Raw genomic sequence first — 9,765 nt, forward strand, 5'->3', positions numbered from 1 at the left:
GTTGTGTTGATTTTACCAAGATACAAAACTGCTCTATTCTAATTGGCTGGCAATGGTCGGGCTTCAGGACCCATCGGAGAAGCGTGTGTTTCATACTGTGCCTCTGGATGGGAGCTACAGGAAACAGAATCCAGAATATAATAACATGATTAAACGAGAGGATCTAGAATGTCTCGTCAACAAAAATGAAGAGACATTTTAGTCTACTTTTTACACTAAGGACAATAATTCTGCTATATAATATAGAGCAGGGCACTTTGAATCCAGGCTCTGTATTTGTGTGTGCGGTGCTTGCTTTTGCCCAGGCTTTTCCCTCGTTGACGCAAGTTTCCTTCGAGTTCTCCGTGGCCCAACATCATGTACACTACGTGGAGGGGTTACTCTGAATAAGTCACAGTTGCGAGTGTGTAAGTGAATGTATGATTTCTGGAGGTAGCATAAAAATTCTTGTTAAAAGTAGTGCCTCTCCCAGAATGGGAAGCAATGACCCAGATCTGGATTCAGTGGTTATGGATAGAGACTGAGTATATGTGGAGTTTTTACTTTAGCATTCATTATTTCACCAAACAGAATTCTCCATAATGAGACAGGCTGAACAAGCTGTCAATCATCCCTATTAAACATTACAGGTAATTTTCAGGGTGTCAGAAATAATTACACTCCCGGTTAGTAGTCCTTTCTTGTACCTGTTTACATTGGTACATCCTGGAGACAGAAATTACGTGATGCTAGGGAACCCTCCCCATGCGCTACGTCTGACACAGTGCAATAAACACCGGCCCAAAGGCACAAAACAAACACAAAACTTTCCACAGGACAATGTCTACACAAACAGTGCAGGTGTGATACATTATCTGTCCTGACAAATGACTCACGGGGAGGTGATTCTGACAGGTCTATACATATTTGCCCCACTCTCACAACACACTGTCGCAGAAAATCAAGTGATATTTCTCTTTCGTTTGCGAGAACGGCAGTCAGCTTCATCATCGGCACAGGTATCAGCGTGCGGGAGGCTGTGTTTGTGATATCTGTGCATCTCGGTGAGGGAGTCGGTTGTTGCGAGCGGGCAGTCAATCACTGCAGCTGCCATTCCGCCTCCCGTTCCCCACTGATGCCTTTGGCAGCCATTGTTATATTGCCGGCCTGCCAATCAACACAAAGAGCCTGTCAACAAGGTACCTTTTGAAGCATGCTTGAGCATGACTAAACCCAAAACACACTGACATCAGACCCCTGCTGGGCACCACACACAAACACAGATGTGCAAAGAGGGATATGCGCACAAAAACCACAGTGAAGCACAAAACCCACAGCGTCAACCTGTTGTTTGTTTCTGCCAAATGCGCACAATCTCCGCACGACCAGGTCAGCTGAACCGTAGCTCAATCCATTTACCCCGAAGGCTGCTCAGCGGGCGTGTACACTGCAAATCTGACCACAGGCAAATTAGAGATCAATTCATGTCGAGGAACGCGTGTGTTGACGATCAGAGAGATTCATCATCGTTCCCACATGCTGAGAGTGACACAACAGCGGGAAAACGAACAAATGCCAACACTTCATCTACCAGTGGATTCGTGCAAGCAAGCACGCCATACACGTCAAAGGAGGAGGGCAACAAGAACATCACAGAAATCAGTAAGGACAAAACTGAGGTGGGGTAGAAAAGCTGGGATGAAGATAAAAAAAAAAAAAAAAAAAACGAATAAATATACAAAGAAAGAAACAAGGAAAGATGAGCAGTTTTCGACTCCTCACCTGCCATCAGCCACAGTGCTCTGGAAGTTAAGCCTGGCTCTTGAGGGGTTTGGTTGGAGTGAAGCCGCTGGCTTACTGTATCTTGGCATCTCTTGCCAGGTCAATACCTTTCCACCGCAGCGGAGATCGATGTGGCCTAGGGTAGGGGAACGCTTCGCACCTTTTTAACACTCGGATGATGGCAAAGGTCTAATTGACTGTTCCAAGTTACCACACGTAGAACTCGATGCTTTTCTTTTTCTCCAATGTAGTTTAGACTGCATTTCGGAGACTGCAGCCAAATCTGCAAGGCAAAACTCTCCCAGCATGCTACTTTAGCAGCTGATGCTGTGCCTTTAGCGCAAACGTCTATGAAAAATTAATATGACAAAGCCTGCCAACTGCTCGCAGTGGTGTAGCATTATTTCATTACTTATCCTGGACCATGCATTAACCGCTAATGAGCACCATGATCTTAAGTGGCTCACTGATTCTGCAAACAATACCCAATTTCCTCCTATATTTTCATACTATTACTATATTGTACCAACATTTTCCATGTTGGATTTCCAAGACATAATCAGACATAATATTAAAAGCTGCTGATTTTGCCCCAAAACACTCCCTGGCACCTGGGCTTCACTAGACCACTAGGTATGCCATGCCTTCTGGGTATGAAGGTATGCTGTGGCATCCTGCTGAAAGAGGACACTGCACGCGCTGTTTTTTGGTATATTTGCACATTGAATTCTGAGCTTCACAGTGTCTGTATCCCCACAGCTTGGGGAAGGCAACATTTTTATAAGCCAGTACAGAGTGCCCTTTGCCTTTCAGGTTTACGATGACCAGAAGGTCTGAAATGTTTTAAATGGGCCGAATTTCGAAAAAATGCAATGCATCTAGGAGGCCAAAGTGTGTGGGTAATCAGCCGTTTTCCACCCAGGGCTGTGGCCACTGCAGTTCCACTTGACCGTGGTGCAGAACCCTCGCTTCTGCGCCTAAAATTCAGAATGAGCAAATCTGTTTATTCTACATTTGGCTTGCTAATTCGTGGGTCTGGAGCTCACCCGCTTTTCCGTGCCTGACAGTCCTTGCGTAGAGCATTAGCAAGTCTAAAATGTTCAGCTCTGTCATTAGATTCATCACAACCCATTTGACCTATGCTACTGAGCAGCAGTATTAATGCATTCATTCATTGTCTACGTAACCTGCACCGTATATAGACTCTGTTGGAGTGAAGCAGATTATTTATGACAGTGATTCATAAAGTTTTTTTTTTGTCACTGTTTTTTTATTTGTTCAGAATGATTTAATTTAGGCAGAATGATTAAATTTGCATTATGAGTTGATGTGGGGCAGACGGCTTCCAGTTTATTTAACTTATCTCTTAATCTATGAATAGTTTCAAGAAGCACTGTGAAAGTTACTAAATTCGAAAGGGTTAGAGGCTCAGCTCAAACAAAGGCAAGCTTTGTGAGCTTTGTCCCGGGGTAGATAGGAAAGAATTAGTGCTTTGTCTAACACAAGTAACAGCAAACAAAGAGACCCACAGACCAACTAAGCCAAGTGCATTAACACAGTTTACTTTCTGATGTCACAATGGAAAAGATTAGTTGCATTTTACAGGACTGTCGTGGCATGCACACCAGGTGAATTTGGTGACTCTGAATTGTACATGTTGTAAGTGTTGAGATATTGTGTACTGAATAACAATTCAAAAGTCTTGATAGAACATAATAGTGTTACTATAGTCATGTGACTGCTGTACATTGCATTCTGTTCCAAACTGTTCCATTGCAGTTTTTCAAAACATGCATTTTCCGAAATGCATAAAATAATAAAAATGTTTTGACAATATATTTTTCAAAGTATATTTTCGATTTGCGATTTTAAAAAACATATCTTTTTGACAGTTTACTGATTCAGTACCATGGAGAGCTGCCTAAATCAAACGCACATTGACTGACACACAGGTGCTTATCAGACTGTGACAGGATTAGAGGCATGACAAATGTAGGCGTGGCAGGTTTTTTTTCAACTCAGGGACCACACATTTCATTGTATTACTTGGGCCACAGTAAAACTGGCATGTGACATTGTACGTTTGAAGGCCTCCTGATCGAAAATATTTTATTATGATTCCTTGGAGCATAAAAGAAACTCAATATATCCTAAATAATAAGAAAAAAGCAATGCCACATACATCAACACAACGCAAAAAGTGGAGAAAGGCTGCAATTTTATTTTACTAGGGACACCAAAGTCCATCAGACAGGTCAGGAGGGCCTGAAAGTGCACTGTTCACAATCATGCAGTGGAGTGAGCCATAAACGTGCTCTGTGGTCATCTCTGCCCCGTCGATGGGGAGCTGTCTGCAGCAATAACATTTACAGTACAATGATTGCGGGCCGAAATGTGCTTATTTCACGCCAAGCAGCTTTAACAGGGAAATCAATGGAGCAGTGCACGGCAGAAAGCCGCTTGTTTGTGACAAAGCTGTGGAGCGCCTGCAGCCAGTGCAGGCAATGAGATAATAATGTGCAGGAATGCATAACGCAAAAAGAAAACCAAAAAAAACAACATCCCTAATGTATTGGCGCACTGACCTCTGTGTTTCTTTCGCAGCGTTCGAATCAGTGCAGGCTGAATTGCACCACATCTGACAGTGGTTTTATGTAGATGGATTGCAACTGTGAACGCCGTATGCTGAAACACAATCGTAACGACTATGTAACTACCAACACCGTTCCTGGACATGGAAGGTTCTAGTGAGTGTGAAGAACATACCTGCAGACCAAAGACGGCAGGGTAAAGTCCTCTTGGGACGGGGAGGCGAAGCAATACTTGGAAGGAACGTGATGATAACACTGTAAAAAATATATATAAATATATAACGCCTCTGAAACGGGCTGAAGCAGTTCAGTCCTGCACTGCGAGTCCCTCAGATGTGAGCATGCATCAGGTGGAATCTGTCCAGAGTTTTTCCTCCGTGGAAAAAACCTTCATAATTCCCAACGCTTTTCCATGTGACGCCCAAAACTGATGTTCATGGCAGCAGAGAACAGTTAAAAAAAACAAAACTTTTTTTTTTAACTCTTGTAATGAAGCAAAAAATTAAACGATTAAAAACTGTGTTTGGAATATCGATATCGGGGAAAAATCGTCACTCCACTCAACTCTACAAGCACTGAAACAGCAATATCTGTGTGGGTATCGCAGATGCTTGATCATAAGGGTTTATTGTTATAATGTTTGATTATAACAGTGCAATAAACATATTGTAATCAGACTTTTAAAACAGGTGTACTGCACTAGTACTGCATTTATTTCGCAATTCGTCGTAATTTCTGTACCTGGATTAAGAATTAGCGCTGGAAAACGTGGCCTCTCGCAGCTTTTGGATCGTTTTGAAGTGAGCGGTGAACGACCTGCACGCCGGGTGCTGAAATCCCGGTTCCGTGCGCATCTAGCCGCCCTGAGGACCAACGTTTAGGAGGGTTTGGCTTCTGCATAGTCACGTTAGGACACGAGTTAAACGCGGTAAAATGAAGAACGGGCCGCGAACTTCTGAAGAGCTCCCCCCCGAAAGACCGCAGCGGGGCCACTTCAGACCTCAGACAGAAATATTAGCATGTGCTAACCCCCCGCCGACAAGCCCTGGCTGCCTCTGCTGTTTTTGGGGCCTCGGTCGAGAACCGACCAGAGGAGGACCGTGTGTGGGGACACAAACTATCTTATCGGTCGTAGCTGTCGGCGACGTCCCGTCGGCGTCGTTCCCACGCCAGCCCACCGTTTTCGGCTGCAGCGTGCGCCGTGTTTGTCACCAGCCGCCCGGAGACGGGCACAGAAACGCGGCGCGGCGGGGACGGCTCTCCTCAGCGAGTACGGCGCTCACGTCACCGCGGTCCGGAGAGGAACTCACTCGCTCGGCGCAAACGCGCCCCGTCTCCTCCTGCGCCGGCGTCGCATGCACTTCCGAGGCGGCCTCGACGCAACAGTCCCCGCTACCCAGCCTCCTCCGGCAGTCCCGACCAGCTCGGCGCGGCCAATCCACGCGCTCCTCCTCCGGAGCTCCGTCTCCACCGGAGGAGCGTCAGCGGTAAAACGCGGAGAGGAGTCTGGTGGACTGGATCCAGTTACAGCGCGTAGGTACGCGCGATGGATTTTACATCTCTCAACCTTCGTAACTGGATCTAGAGACCTATATAAACATATACAGTACAGGCCAAAATTTAATTTACAGTATTTATCAGACGCTCTTATCCAGAGCGACTTACAATCAGTAGATACGGGGACAGTCCCCCTGGAGCAACTTAGGGTTAAGTGTCTTGCTCAGGGACACAATGGTAGTAAGTGGGGTTTGAACCTGTGACTCTGTAGTCTTCTGGTTCATAGGCAAGTGTGTTACCCACTAGGCTACTACCATCCCAAAAGTTTACACACACCTTCTCATTCTATGTGTTTCTTTATTTTCATGACCATTTACATTGGTAGATTCTCACTGAAGGCATCAAAACTATGATGTTGAAGTTGAAGCTTATTGTCCTATGTACAAAGTGCAGCGTACAGTGCACAATGAAATTCTTATTTGAAAACCCCTCCCACGCAGACAGAACATAAGAAATGATACACAGAAGACATAGAAGACAAAGTGGTGCAGAAGCAAAAAATAATAGTCACAGGCTAAGTTGCATAAACTGAATGTGTATAATGTATTGAATGAACACATGTGGAGTTATGTACTTAACAAAAAGTGGAGACCTGACCTCCACAGTCACTGGACCTTACTTTACTTTACTTTACTTTATTTGGCAGACGCTTTTATCCAAAGCGACTTACAATGGGAAGACACCAGCAATTCTCGTTCGATTTCTATAGAATATCAAGTATACAAACTAAGAGCCCTGATAAGGCTTAGACTTGTCATTGAAGAACATGCTCGGAGAGTGTTGGGTGCTAGACTAAGAAAAATTATAATGTATTTATACATTTTGTATTTGTTTGTTAAATGTGTATGCATGTGTATGTGTTAAATTTGTCTGTAATATTTTTGGAATAAGAGGGTTTTCACCTTCTTCTTAAAAGTGGTGATAGTCTCGGCTAGTCGTGTGGAGGAGGGCAGGTTGTTCCACCAGCCAGGGACAACAACGGAGAACAGACATGATTGGAATCGGAGACCCCGTGAAGAAGGAATTTTTAGTCTCCTTTCGTTTGCCGATCTGAGAGAGCGTGTAGGAGTGTATCTAGGTAGTAGTGTGTTGATGTAGGAGGGCGCAGTTCCATTTACAGCCCTGTAGGCAAGCATCAAGGATTTGAACTCAATGCGAGCAGCTACCGGGAGCCAGTGGAGGGAGGTAAGAAGAGGTGTAACATGGGTGTATTTTGGCTGATTGAAGATGAGGCGGGCTGCCATATTTTGGACCATCTGGAGTGGTTTTATGGTGACTGCAGAGGCTCCAGCCAGGAGAGAGTTACAGTAGTCGAGTTTGGAGATGACCATTGCCTGGACGAGGAGCTGCGTAGCCTGTTGTGAGAGAAAAGGCCGAATCTTGCGACCTGAACCCAACCTTGCGACCTGAACCCAATTGAGATGGTTTGGAGTGAGCTGGACCGCAGAGTGAAGGCAAAGGTGCCAACAAGTGCTAAACACATCTGTGAACTCCTTCAAGACTGTTGAAAAACCATTTCAGCTCTTGAAGCTCATCGAGAGAATGCCAAGAGTGTGCAAAGCAGTAATCAGAGCAAAGGGTGGCTATTTTGAAGAAACTAGAATATAAAACATGTTTTCAGTTATTTCACCTTTTTTTGTTAAGTACACAACTCCACATGTGTTCATTCATAGTTTTCATGCCTTCAGTGAGAATGGAAATGGTCATGAAAATAAAGAAAACACATTGAATGAGAAGGTGTGTCCAAACTTTTGGCTTATACTGTATATGTTTATATAGGTCTCTAGATACAGTTACAAAGGTTGAAAGATGGTCCAAGTCCTGGAGACCTTATGAGACCAATTGGAAGACAATGGGTCAATGTTTATTTCCAAGTTCCTTCAGTTGCATGTTGACTATTATGTCATGCAGTATAATTTTTTTGTCTTTCTCTATTGCATGTCCTTCCTCTATTGCATGTAATAAAGCAGGAAGGGTATGGTAGATCATAACATAATATTCAAACACACCTTTCTGATGCCATTGTTGGTCAAACATTGTATTTAAAAAACACATTTCATGCTCCAACAGTATCTTCTGTATTTATTTATTTTTATAGATTTTCATCTTCATCCACAGCACATCCTCCTCCATCTAAACCTATCTCCAATATCACACCAACCTTCTGCATCTCTTCCTTCAGCACATCCATATACCTCATCTTCTCTTCTTGCCTGACAGTTTTATCCTTCGCATCTTCAGCACATGCTCAAACCAACCCTACCAACCTCACTGCACTCACTCGATATTCAAACATATACCCACATGCTGTCCCACTAATTTACTAAAGTCTAATACTCTCCATCTTCGTAATTTCCCATCAAAAACCACAGCATCAACTCTGCTGCTTCCAGCTTGTTGCTCATAGCAACATAGTTGTTCTCATCATCATCTTATAAATGTTCCCGTTCACTCTTGCAGATACCCTTCTATCACAATTCACTCAATTTCTCAGTTCATTGACCAATGTGAAAAACATAGATTTTTTAAAGCCTTGATACTTTTTCTTCTTCAGGAGTTTTAGGAGAAATTGTTCACAGCTCTTCCATGGTGTAATAGGGTATGTGGTGTGTGTTCTGCAAACCTGCAGTGTCTACTAATTGCATATAAATCCTACCTTGCCACAGGCGGTTCTGCTCCATGGTTCATCAATATCTTATTTTCCATGCAATCCCTCTCCCCGCCAAAAATAAGATGCTTTTAAAAGGTTTTTACATACGATTTTCCTGAGAGCAGAGGGTTTCTCAGCCAGCTGGGTTGATTAGCGTCGACCTCAGAAGTCGACTGAGAGCTGGTAGACAGCCTGGGACCGCACATAATAGAGCGTCCCAAATCTCTGTTCTTTGCTGCAAATCCCCCACCAGAGGAATTCACCCCATGCGGCCCTGCTGACTCACAGAGTCTCTGGAAACCTCAACCAACCTCCTCTTCTCAGACCTTGGGGCTTTCCCCTTTTACACTCCCCTCAGTAAGTCACCAAAACCTTCATTTCTTCTGATATCAGCATCTAGTATGCCTCTGGTGGCATGTGATGAAGATCACGTCACTGGGGAAAACCCAATTCTTCTGCATGTTGTTGAGGATTGCATATGACAAAGATACACGCAGGCAATGTTGCTTGAACGTTTCTCAATCCCTTTGCCAACTTGTTTCTGTATAAAACTGATTTAAAACATCATCAGATTTCCATGCAAGTCCTAAATGTAGACAAAGAGAATAAAAAAAGTGTAATAACTGACCAATTATTTACTAAGAGAAATTCAATATTACTCATTTGAGCATGAATAAAGTGTGTGAATGTCAGCCGTGAGTGGGTGAAAAGTTTTATGCAAAGAAAAGGGGCTGATCACAGAAAAATTGGTCGGGGGGTGTATTATGGAACAACATTTCTTAGAATCTTTACACTGAAAGCACTCTTTACTCATGGAAAAGTCTAATATTTGTGTCTGATTTGGATTCTCCTTATCTATTTGAACTGTCTGTCACCACTGTATGTACACATGACTTATATAATAATTGTCATATAAGGGGCAGGGACGTCTTTAGACTAACACGACCAGATAATTTGAATGACAACTGAGCTACTCCTCCATTCAAACTTTCAAATTAGACACAAGCTGGCCTAGGTTCCCTGCAAATCTGTCTCTCCAGTTTTCTTGGAAGTGACAGAATGAGCTCAAGAAAAACATGGCACCTGAACCTGCTGAACCTGCCGTGTTAAAATGGTTGTTTATATATTGTTTTGTCCTGTGATGCAATAGGTCATCTGGAAAAAAGTGCAGTATGAACAAAATGACCACCTATCACAGAAGAGTTG

General features: G+C 43.6%; 1 protein-coding gene across 12 annotated transcripts in view; it reads right to left on the reverse strand.

Annotated features, from left to right (window-relative positions):
- LOC114764300 (LARGE xylosyl- and glucuronyltransferase 1) overlaps nucleotides 1-8,699 on the reverse strand; it is a 58,038-nt gene extending 49,339 nt beyond the window's left edge. For 4 of the 12 annotated variants that reach the window (XM_028953821.1, XM_028953818.1, XM_028953819.1 and 1 more), the window contains exons 1-3: nucleotides 5,663-5,819; nucleotides 4,528-4,607; nucleotides 4,347-4,446 (exon numbers count right to left, since the gene is read on the reverse strand). The gene's annotated coding sequence lies outside the window, so the exon portion shown is untranslated. Of the gene's footprint in view, nucleotides 1-1,761; nucleotides 1,780-4,346; nucleotides 4,447-4,527; nucleotides 4,608-5,093; nucleotides 5,636-5,662; nucleotides 5,820-8,565 lie in introns of those variants that run through there. The other 8 variants (XM_028953824.1, XM_028953822.1, XM_028953827.1 and 5 more) reach the window with 6 other exon arrangements.
- Between the last annotated feature and the right edge of the window lie 1,066 nt (nucleotides 8,700-9,765).

This window comes from Denticeps clupeoides, chromosome 15 (genome assembly GCF_900700375.1).
Source record: "Denticeps clupeoides chromosome 15, fDenClu1.1, whole genome shotgun sequence".
NCBI lineage: Eukaryota > Metazoa > Chordata > Actinopteri > Clupeiformes > Denticipitidae > Denticeps > Denticeps clupeoides.